The sequence below is a fragment of the Haemorhous mexicanus genome, chromosome 28 (genome assembly GCF_027477595.1).
Source record: "Haemorhous mexicanus isolate bHaeMex1 chromosome 28, bHaeMex1.pri, whole genome shotgun sequence".
NCBI lineage: Eukaryota > Metazoa > Chordata > Aves > Passeriformes > Fringillidae > Haemorhous > Haemorhous mexicanus.
In genome coordinates this window covers 2,231,776-2,242,573 of record NC_082368.1, presented here as the reverse complement: position 1 = coordinate 2,242,573, position 10,798 = coordinate 2,231,776, and the positions used below count along the sequence as shown (strand labels likewise).

Here is a 10,798-nt window from a genome sequence, read left to right as displayed (position 1 = left end):
GGCCTGCCAAGGACAGCCCACAGATCACAGAGTCATCATAGAGTTTAGGTTAGACAATCTTCTCCCACCCACTGCCATGGGCAGAGACACCTTCCACCAGACCAGGCTGCTCAAAGCCTGCTGTCACCAAAAACTGGGAAATAAACTCTCCAACCAATCTCCTGTGTCAGAAAGCTGATGTTACTTTATTAGAGAGCTGGATGCATGGGGTTGTCCTCTCTAAGCATGCCCACTGACATAAAAGACCAGGCTGTATTCCAAAAACTAATACACATTCATCACTTTTTGAATACATGTGCATATGTTAATTATGTCCATGGACTTGTTTGGATATGGTTCCAGATCTTCTGATGAATCTTTTCTTTTTGAGAGTATCCCAAATCTGTGGTCAGGTCATAAAGTACTACTCCATCATTCTTCACTCTGACACACAAACCTCGTTTTCATGTTGGGGTTTAGGATTTTTCCTTTTGTTTCTATCTCTCATGGAATTTTCTCCCATTTGTTGCCAAGAAACCATAACAATAGGTACTTAAGAGAGAAAAACAAATTGCCACAGGAATGGTACAGCTGGCTACTCTTTCAGCTGGGGAGTTTCTCTTGGAGGGACAGAGATACTGCCAGATTACAGCTGGGCCAAAGAGAGCTGGGTGCAGCTCCTAGGTCTCTTGCTCTCTCGGAATTCAGAGGAAAGCAGGCTGTGGTCGCTGTGGGAGGAGTGAGGCTCCATCTCCTGCTAACTTGTCCTACCATGAGTGAAGGTCTGCTTCTGGGGGCGGCCATTGCACTGGGACCTTAACACCCCATCTCACTAGAGTGGGACCCTTTTTACCATCTGCTTATGTGCCTCAGGCAAAACTTGATCCCAGGCCCTTTCCCAGGCCCTTTTCCCCTCCAGGATTCTGGGCCCCTTCCCCCTCCAGGAAAGCCTCTCCTGGCTGTGTTTGGGAGCCAGGCTGCTGCTGCTGCTGCGTTTCTGCTGCCTCTTGCTTGCTGCTCCGGGTGAGTCCCCCCTGTCGTTCCAGCTGCCGTTCCGGGGTTCCTGCTGCAGCCCATTTCTCCACCCAGCCCCATTCCGAGGTTCCTGCTGCAGCCCGTTTCACCATCCAGCCCCATTCCGAGGTTCCTGCTGCAGCCCGTTTCACCACCCAGTCCCATTCCGAGGTTCCTGCTGCAGCCCATTTCACCATCCAGCCCCATTCCGAGGTTCCTGCTGCAGCCCATTTCACCACCCAGCCCCATTCCGAGGTTCCTGCTGCAGCCCATTTCACCACCCAGCCCCATTCCGAGGTTCCTGCTGCAGCCCATTTCACCACCCAGCCCCATTCCGAGGTTCCTGCTGCAGCCCATTTCACCACCCAGTCCCATTCCGAGGTTCCTGCTGCAGCCCATTTCACCACCCAGCCCCATTCCGAGGTTCCTGCTGCAGCCCATTTCTCCACCCAGCCCCATTCCGAGGTTCCTGCTGCAGCCCATTTCACCATCCAGCCCCATTCCGAGGTTCCTGCTGCAGCCCATTTCACCACCCAGCCCCATTCCGAGGTTCCTGCTGCAGCCCATTTCACCACCCAGCCCCATTCCGAGGTTCCTGCTGCAGCCCATTTCACCACCCAGCCCCATTCCGAGGTTCCTGCTGCAGCCCATTTCACCATCCAGCCCCATTCCGAGGTTCCTGCTGCAGCCCATTTCACCACCCAGCCCCATTCCGAGGTTCCTGCTGCAGCCCATTTCACCATCCAGCCCCGTTCTGAGGTTCCTGCTGCAGCCCATTTCACCACCCAGTCCCATTCCGAGGTTCCTGCTGCAGCCCATTTCACCATCCAGCCCCATTCCGAGGTTCCTGCTGCAGCCCATTTCACCATCCAGCCCCGTTCCGAGGTTCCTGCTGCAGCCCGTTTCACCATCCAGCCCCATTCCGAGGTTCCTGCTGCAGCCCGTTTCACCATCCAGCCTGTCCACCATTGCCGTATGAAGGACAAGCGGCTGTGCCACAGCGCCCCCTGCTGGTCTGGTGGAATCATCACACCCGCCCTGCCCGGCTGGGAGCCAGCAGCGCCCCTGCTGGCTGTGCCCGGAACTGCAGCAAAGGGAAAGCACCTGCGGCTGAGAGAGGCCAGGACGGTGTGTGGTTCTGTTTGGTGCTGCTGTTGTTGTTTGTTTGGGTTGTTATACAGGTATTTATTAGTAAAGGACTGTTATTCCTTTTCCTATATCTTTGTCTGAAATCTCCTTAATTTCAAAGTTAACATAATTCAGAGGGAAGGGGGTCATTGACAAATGTTACACATTGCTTTTCTCTGCACAGCCTGATTGTGGCAGACACTGATCACAGCTTGTGAATCATCTCAAGCCCTGCATGTCTGGATAGCACCTGGGCCCTGCCAGTACTGAAGGATTATACAGATGTCATAAGGGTGTCATGTCTTTGACCACATGTGCTGCTCATGGACCAGGTAATGCAGAGGAGAAGGAAGGGATGAGGTTGTGAGCTGTTATCCCCAAAGTGAAGATTGTTTCTCATATTCACTGCTGCCACTCTTTGCATCCAGGATCTCCCTGATGTCCATTGGCTGCAGAGTAGCCAGAGATGTCTTCATCAGCCGCAAGGGAAAAGACACAAAGTAAAATCTACTACAGGGAATCCCACTTAGAGCTTCTCCACCTTTTTTCCTGAGCAGACTGCAAGTGTTGCCACAAAACAAAGGATGAAAAAGAGTCCCAGTTATGGATGCACAAATAATTTGGTGAGTCTAAGGAAGAAAAGGAGGTGGCTCACAGAAGGAACCAGGAGCAGCCACTAAGATGCAGTGGAGCTCCAGTGGGGTGTCCATCTGCCTCTCAGGCTGAGGGAGAGAGGGCAACACATCCCGTCTAGACTGGCCTGGAGAGACACAGACAGCAGGTGGAAAGAAGGAGATGAGTGGAAGAAGGAAACAACATGCCAAACCTCTGTCATGTCCCTTCACATTGCAGTTTTTGGGCATGTGACCAAGAAGAACAAGACCACAGCCCCTTTCCTGACAATTTTGCCACAAATGAACCACGCAGAAATTACACAAGAGAACATCACTTGCCCACAAAGGAGGCTGCTGGCATTTGACCAGAGACTTCTGCCTATGCTGACGTCTTTCTGCCCCGGAAATCCTTGGGCTTATCCTGTCGGCACTTACAGAAGTAGCCTTTCATATAGGAAAGCAAGCAAAATTACCAGGAAATGAAAAGGCAGCAGAGCAGGAAACCAGGACACAGCCCCTACCATTAACTGGGATGGTGCACATTTGACATGAGCTGGTCAGAAAATTATGACTTCCACTAAGGTGCTACTTGGCCTGAGGCAAGGCAGGACTGCTATAAAAGGCAGCCCAAGTCTCTGCTCTCTCATCCACTTCTCTCACCTCCTCCTCTTCAGGAATCAGGTGAGGGCAAAGCCTCTTCTCCTCCTCCTCCTGCTACTGCTTCAAGAGCAGCTCTTGCCTGCCTGGAGGTCTCAGCTGAGAGGGGCTGTCGTAGCACAGTCCTGGGAGCTGCTTGTGCTGGGAGAGGGCAGGGGAGAGAAGGTCTTGTGCAGACAGAGAGAGGCTGGGACTTGGCTGAGGTGGCTGCTGGGCTTTGAGCTGGGCACTCCAATGTGGGCCAGGAGGTGCCTTGGCTGCAGGGTGTTTGGTGGTAGCGCTGGTTCTCATGTGTCCTCACTTTGTGCTTCTTTCTGCCGTCCATCCTAGGTGTACCTGTGAACCCGAGCCATGTCCTGCTGCAAGCCCTGTGACCCCTGTGGCCAGTCCTGTGGCCCCTGCCCACTGGGCAGCAGCTGCAATGAGTGCTGTGTCAGGCAGTGCCAGAGCTCCCACGTTGTCATTGAGCCGCCTGCTGTGCTGGTGACCCTGCCCGGCCCCATCCTCAGCTCCTTCCCACAGAACACCGCCGTGGGATCCTCCACCTCTGCTGCTGTTGGCAACATCCTCAGCTGTGGCGGAGTGCCCATCAGCTCTGGGGGCTTTGACATCTCCTGCATCACCAACTGCTTTGGTGGCAGCAGATGCCGTCCCTGCTAAAGCTCCTGGCAACATCCTTGGGCAAGAGCATCCAAGACATCAGAACCCTATTCTGGGCAGAGATAGAGCTTTGGGACACTGTAGTTGGAACTTTGGACCATCACTTCCTTGTTCTATTCTCCTCTCCTTTTCTGTCCCTCTCTCCCCAAGGCACCCTAATGTGGACCTGCTGTCCTTCCTTCCTCTGCAGAGCAATGCAAGGAACACCACATGGGAGCTCCATCTTAGTGGCTGCTCCTGGTGCTCTCTGTGAGCCACCTCCTTTTCTTCTTCCAACTTATTAAAATTGTGCTGCATCCAAGCCTCGGCCTCTGAGTCGTCTGTTGTTCTAGGGCAACTCCTCCTGTCTACTCAGGATAAAGGTGGAGAAAGCAATGTTTGGGGCTCACTGTGGTGGATTTTATTTTGTGCCCTTTTCCCTTGGAGCTAATGAAGAACATCCCTGGCTACTCGGCAGCCAAAGGCCATCATGGAGACTTTGGCTCCAATGGAGGAGATATGGGGAAGAGCAACAATCGGGAACAGCCCACAACTCATCCTTTTCTATCCTTCCTTCATTGCCTGGCTTAGGGCCTGTGGCCAGCACACCTGGGAACAAGGAGATGAGATCCAAACCTCACACAGTACTCAGCACTTGGTATGGCCCAGCTGCTGTCCCGACATGTAGGGCTGAGAGGATTCACAAGTAAGGACTGCTAACACAATCTGTGCAGTGGAGTCTCCATCAACGTCAATCCAACACCTCCAAAAGGATCTAATATTTTGTTCCAGGTGTCCATCTTCCCTGTGTAAATGACTTGTGTCTTTACTAGTAATGCCAACATTTAGGAATGTTTTCAGCTGTACTTGAAATTTTCTGTTTAATCCTTGGCCTTCAGCCCCAAGCAATGGTCAAAATATCATTCCCTGGGTATCCATGTTCTCTTGGGTGCAGAAAATTAACTCCTGCAGACATTGCTAGGCTCAAATACCAGCTTGGATTCACAGGTCTCTGTTATGCACATGACCTTCCTCCCATGCTCCTCCTGCCTGGGTCTCCAGGCAGAGACACAGGCTTTGTCCATCTGATGGGATACTGGCATACCATGCTCTGCCCCAAAACCAAGGCTTCCTCTGCTCCTATGAGACCTGTTGACCAAGCACTGGTGTCAGTTGCCAGAACCAAACAATTTCCAGTCCCATTTCACTCTGTGTGTGACGCACACGGGCAGCCGCTCCACATGGCTCCATTACAAAAACCTTCTGCCCTCTCAAATAATCCTTATAGCCAAACTGGGGAGAAACAAGCTGGAGAAGTGGAGTTTAAGGTGTTTGAAAATTCCACTAGATGTCCAGGCTCAGAGGATTCTCACCATAGCTAAATACTGCATCTCCCACACAGGCATCTTGATCCACTAAATTTGCATCGCCAGAATATCTTGATTTTGCCAGAAACATAGGACAAAGGCTCAGACAAAACAATGCACAAAGAAATGCCGCTGTCTTGAGCTGATTAAAATCCTCCTGTTTACCATCTCCTGTGCCAGTAAAAACAAACAAGGCAACAAAACTAGAAAAGCTCCCTAATTAACCACATGGAAAGGATTTACCTTCCAGTTCTAAATGAGTGGTGAGAAACATTCCACACTTCATTAGGGGCAGGGCCATATGATGCCTTTAGGGGGATCACACATTTTAAAACCATTGCAGGCAACCCTGGCAGCAAGAGCTCTGAGTCTGATGCTACTGTACAAAAACTGTTCCTCTGGGAACTCTAGATGGACCCATCTGTGCCAAGGGGATCCATTTCTGTATAAAATCTCCTCAGGATTGCAGTAAACAGTTCAGGTTCAATACCCATATAATACCCAAGGGAAGGATGAATAAAGAGGTAGGTAAAGGATGTTGTTGATTTCTTATGAGATTTAAAGATTATTTGCATGACTTTTTCAAATATTTCCTGTCCTTGCTCTGCACCCCTTATTCATCACAGACATTTCCCTGGCAATCAAAATTCCCAAATATTTCTTTTTGTCCTCACCAGTTTGCAGGTCACAGCACCTGCTCTGCAGTTAAAGTCCACAGGGAGCAGAAGCCTTTTTTCTATTGCCAAAACTCACCAGCTTCCAGCCTTCCTCCCCCTGACCTGGTTGGCCATGGTCCCCATCTGTCCTGCCTTCCTTGCTCTGTGCAGCTGAAGCTCTTGACTCCATGAGACAGGCACCCACCACACAGCACTGGAGGCAGATCCACTCAGGGCTTCCATGCACAAGCTGGGCAGGATTTCTTGACATTTCTCCTAATGCTCTTTTAAGCTTTTTAATATGGAGAATGCAAGAGGCAACCCAACCTGCAGGGCCAGGCTGTGGGGATGGCCAACACATCCTGTTGTGACGAGTGCCAGAAATGTACAAACTCATTTGTGCTCATCTGCACAGCATTGCATGCAAATTTCCATGCCATGCATTCAAAGGAATTAATCATCCACCTAAGTGCATCTATAAAGTAAAAATGCCCTTATGTGACTGTCACCGACATGTTTATGAAAAATCCTTTCCTTAGCATTTTTTCCTCCTGAGAAGTGAGAGGCCTCAAGAACAAAATGCAAACAATTCTTATCTGCTGCTGTGGAATGCAGCAGGTGGATCTGGGATTGGTCTCATCTGGTTGTTTCTAATTAATGGCCAATCCCAGTCCAGCTGTCCAGACTGTCTCAGTCAGAGACAAACCTTTGTTATTCATTCCTTTTCTATTCTTAGCTAAGCCTTCTGATGAAATCCTTTCTTCTGTTCTTTTAGTATAGTTTTAATATAATATATATCATAAAATATTAAACCAAGCCTTCTGAACATGAAGTCAACTTTCTCGTCTCTTCCCTCATCCTGGGACCCCTGTGAACACAACTACATGTGACCACTGTGGGTTCAAGAGGCACAATCCTGGCTGGACTGGACATGCCAAGGCACCTCATGGCCCAAAGATGGATTGGCTGAGGATCCCCAGTCATGGCCTGAAGAGTGGAGGAAGCCAAGCAGCCTGAGAAGTCTCTTCCAAGACTGGTGAATGAAGGAGAAATATTGAAGCTGAGCAGTGCAGTTCAGCTGCCTGGAAGAGAAAGACCAGTTGCAATCAGGTGCTGGGAGGGAGAGAGGGAAAAGGACATGGTGTATCCTCACAAATGGGATCCATTTAGTGTCTAGACAAGGATTGCAGGGCTGAGAAGAGCTTGGCCTTTTGTCAGTGTGGTTGAAAACACCATCCCAGGACTGCCCCAGGCCACTGGTCTTGGTCTATAGAGGACTTTTCCAGCAATTGGTGTGAGTGTTCTGCCCACAATTACATGCTCCTGTCCCAGAAATTTTAGGAAATCTCATTTTAACCTCAAAACAAACATCCATGAGGGAAATATAGTGTAAACAAGGAAGTGAAAGGCACCAGGAACCTGAAACACAGCCTGTATCATGTGGGATGCCTTACATTTCAGAAGAGCATGTCAAAAATTTTTCTGTCTGCTTGGGCAACCTCCTAAGCCTGGGGCAGCATAAAAGCCAATGCAGATCCTTGGTCTCTCATCCACATCAATCTCCTTTTTCTCCTTAAAAACAAGGTGAGTCTGCAGTCCCTTTTCCTTCTGTAACTCCCAGAGGATGAAGCCATTACTCAGTTGACTGCTATTCTTTTTCCCATCTCTTTGCCTGAAAGCCCCATAATTCCAAAGTTATAATAATTTGGAGGAAAGGGGGTCACATTTTCCATTCCAAGCGAGGTTCCCACCTTCCTTGGCAGACGTATTTCAACCTAGGATATTTTTTACTCCCCTTAACTCCATTCTGCAACAGATGAGATGGAATCCCAGTTGTCTTCCACCAGGATGTGCACTTGTGTGAATGGATCCTGTGCTCTGCACTCAACAGAATGTTCATGGGATGTTATTTGCAGAGTGCTTGGGACCTAAAGACAAGGATTATATTTACCATCCTACATAAATGGGCCTTATATAAGAGCCTTGTGTGCCATCCCACTGCTGGCCATGACTGTGTGCTCTGATAGAGCTGCTGGCTTAGTTTAGGTTTTTTTTTGAATCCTTGCTACATCGCTCTTGCAGTTTAGCAGACTGCATCACAGTGCAAGGTTTATCTTTAGTTGTTACAGTGGGCTCTACCTCATAAATTAATTCAGTTTTTACAAATTGGCAGGGTTTAGGGTGAGGTGGGGAGTTTGGCTTTACTGCATCAAACTTTTCTGACAGTGAATAAAGGATGGAGAAATAATATTAGAATGTAGTCTGCCTCCCACTCTACCTCATTAGCAAGGTTGGAAAGGCTCCCCACTGAGACAGGATGTTTGCAAATTTAATTCTCTTTTTATTTGGAAGAAGTAAAACAACTGGTTCTTCAAGTTTTCAGCCAATCTCTTTTTAGCATTCAATTCCTTTTCAGCTTTCTCTCCAAGATGTTCCACTTCTAATTTGCAAAGCTTTCCTAAATGCCTTGGATTTCATTGCTTTGCAACATACTTCTCTCACCAAAATGGCAGTGTGTTTTTCCTTTTCTATTACCATGTCCCACATTTTCTTGACTATACTGTGCCTCTGTAAACATTCTGGTTTGTCTGTTTCTCAAAATTTGCCATCCTGCCAACTACACCAAATTGTCACTTGTGGAGAGGGAGCTTCAAAGAGAGCTTATTAGAGAAGTTCTGCTGAGTTGTGAGGTGCAGAGAGGACATCCTGGCTTTCTAAATTCCTCCTCGACGAGGAGCTTGGGTTAGGCTGCATCCAATCTTAGCCCTAGACTGTGAGTGGTTTAAGTAACTTTGTCCCACAGGATTAATAATGGAAAAATTTAGATACATATATATATACATGTGTATATATATATATGGACATGTGTGTATGTGTATATATATATATATGTGTGTGTGTGTGTGTATATGTGTATATGTATATGTAAAATAAATTATTATGACAAATTATTAGACAAAATATATGAATCAGAATTATTTACTACACAGTATAACACCTAAAACTATTAGTACTGTGTAGAATATGATAGGAAGCTGCAGCATATCAAAGCAATTATATTAAAGCTATCAAAAATAAAGAACTATTGAAATGGATATTGGTGCAACTCAGCATGCCAACACTCATGAGCAGATTTCTTTTACTTGACATAAAGGAGTAGTCTTAAAGGGACATTTCCACTCCAAGGCAGGAAAGTTCATACACACATCCAAGCAGGAAAATGCTAGAAGAACTTATTGTCTAAAATTGGACTGGAGTTCTACAGTATAGAGGGATTGACTCTCAGTCGTGTGTCTGTCATTGCAGCACTGTAAAGATGTTGACTGGAGTTTGGTGAGCCAGACAGAGATCTCCCCTGTCAGCCCACTACTGATAAATGAGCCTGGCAAATAAGGCATTCTCCAAGTTGCCTGACCACATTACAGGGCAGAATATCCTGCCACAGTGTTTCACCCTTCCATCGCTCCAGGAAGACCCAGGGCTCTCATCAGTGCCTGCCACATCCCCCCAGAGCAACACCTTTCTGTTTGGCAGCTGGGGAGAGCATGTGGAGAGACATGGACCACACAGAGGCACAGGCTGGGATGCAGCAAAACTTTAATGAGTTGTAAGAGGGAAAAGAAGTCCTCTGAGTGGGCACCATAGTGAAGAAAGCACCAGAGGGATGAAGGACACTCTGTCCCTTGGCCACGGTGCACTTCCCACCTTGGATGGGGCTTAGCCAGTGATCAAAACCCAGGAGAGGACAAAACAACAGAGAAGAAAAAGAGAGAAAGAAGAGCAGGAGAAACAGGCAATTTAGTCAAGGACCATGGTTTCAAAGAGCCCAGACACACCACCATCAGTGCAGGTGGAGTCATGCATGCCCAGTGCCTCTGAAAACAATGGTCAGGATCTCCACGCTCAGTCCATTTCCATCTTCTGGGTTCTTGGGGTCCTTCTGTAAGGCAGTAACCAGCAGGCTTCAGCAGACCCTGTTCCAGTGGCGCCTGGTGATGCAGGAGAGATCAAAGCCCCCAGAGCTGATGGGCACTCCCTGAGAGCTGAGGATGCTGCCAACAGCAGCAGAGGTGGAGGATCCCACGGCGGTGTTCTGTGGGAAGGAGCTGAGGATGGGCCCAGGCAGGGTCACCACCACGGGCGAGGGCTGGATGAACACGGTGGAGTCCTGGCACTGCCTGACACAGGGCTCGTTGCAGCTGCTGCCCAGCGCAGTGGGGCCACAGGGCTGGCACCAGGGGGTGCAAGGCTGGTAGCAAGGGTTGCAGGGCCAGTAGCAAGGGGTGCAGGGCTGGTAGCAAGGGGTGCAAGGCTGGCAGCTAGACATGGCTCTGAGTCACACGTGCACCTGGGAGAGAAGAAAGAGACAAGATGGGGATGGTTAAGGAGCAACCTCTCCACCCACCACAAGGGAGCCAAGACACAGCCTGGCCTGGGGGATGCAGCCTGTGCAGGGAGGACCATGCGACTCTTTGCCTGCTCCCCACCACTAGGCAAGGACAGACAGGCCCATAAAAGCACTTTCTTAGTCAAGAGAACAAGAGTTCCCCCAGCCCAGACACAGCCCTTCTCCACACCAAGCCCTCTCTCCACCTCCCCTCCCCAAACAGGCAGCCTCAAGCCCAGTATAGGACAGAGCCTCCAACTCACTTGCTTCCAAAGGAGAAGAAGGGCAGTAGAGTGGATGAGAGAGTGAAAAGCTGGGATGCCTTTTATACTGGTCCTGAACTGCCCCAGGTCCAGA

The 10,798-nt window shown here is 49.1% G+C and overlaps 1 pseudogene; it reads left to right on the top strand.

Annotated features, from left to right (window-relative positions):
- Positions 1–3,283: 3,283 nt before the first annotated feature.
- LOC132339300 (feather keratin Cos2-2-like) lies at positions 3,284–4,353 on the top strand (annotated as a pseudogene).
- Positions 4,354–10,798: the final 6,445 nt, after the last annotated feature.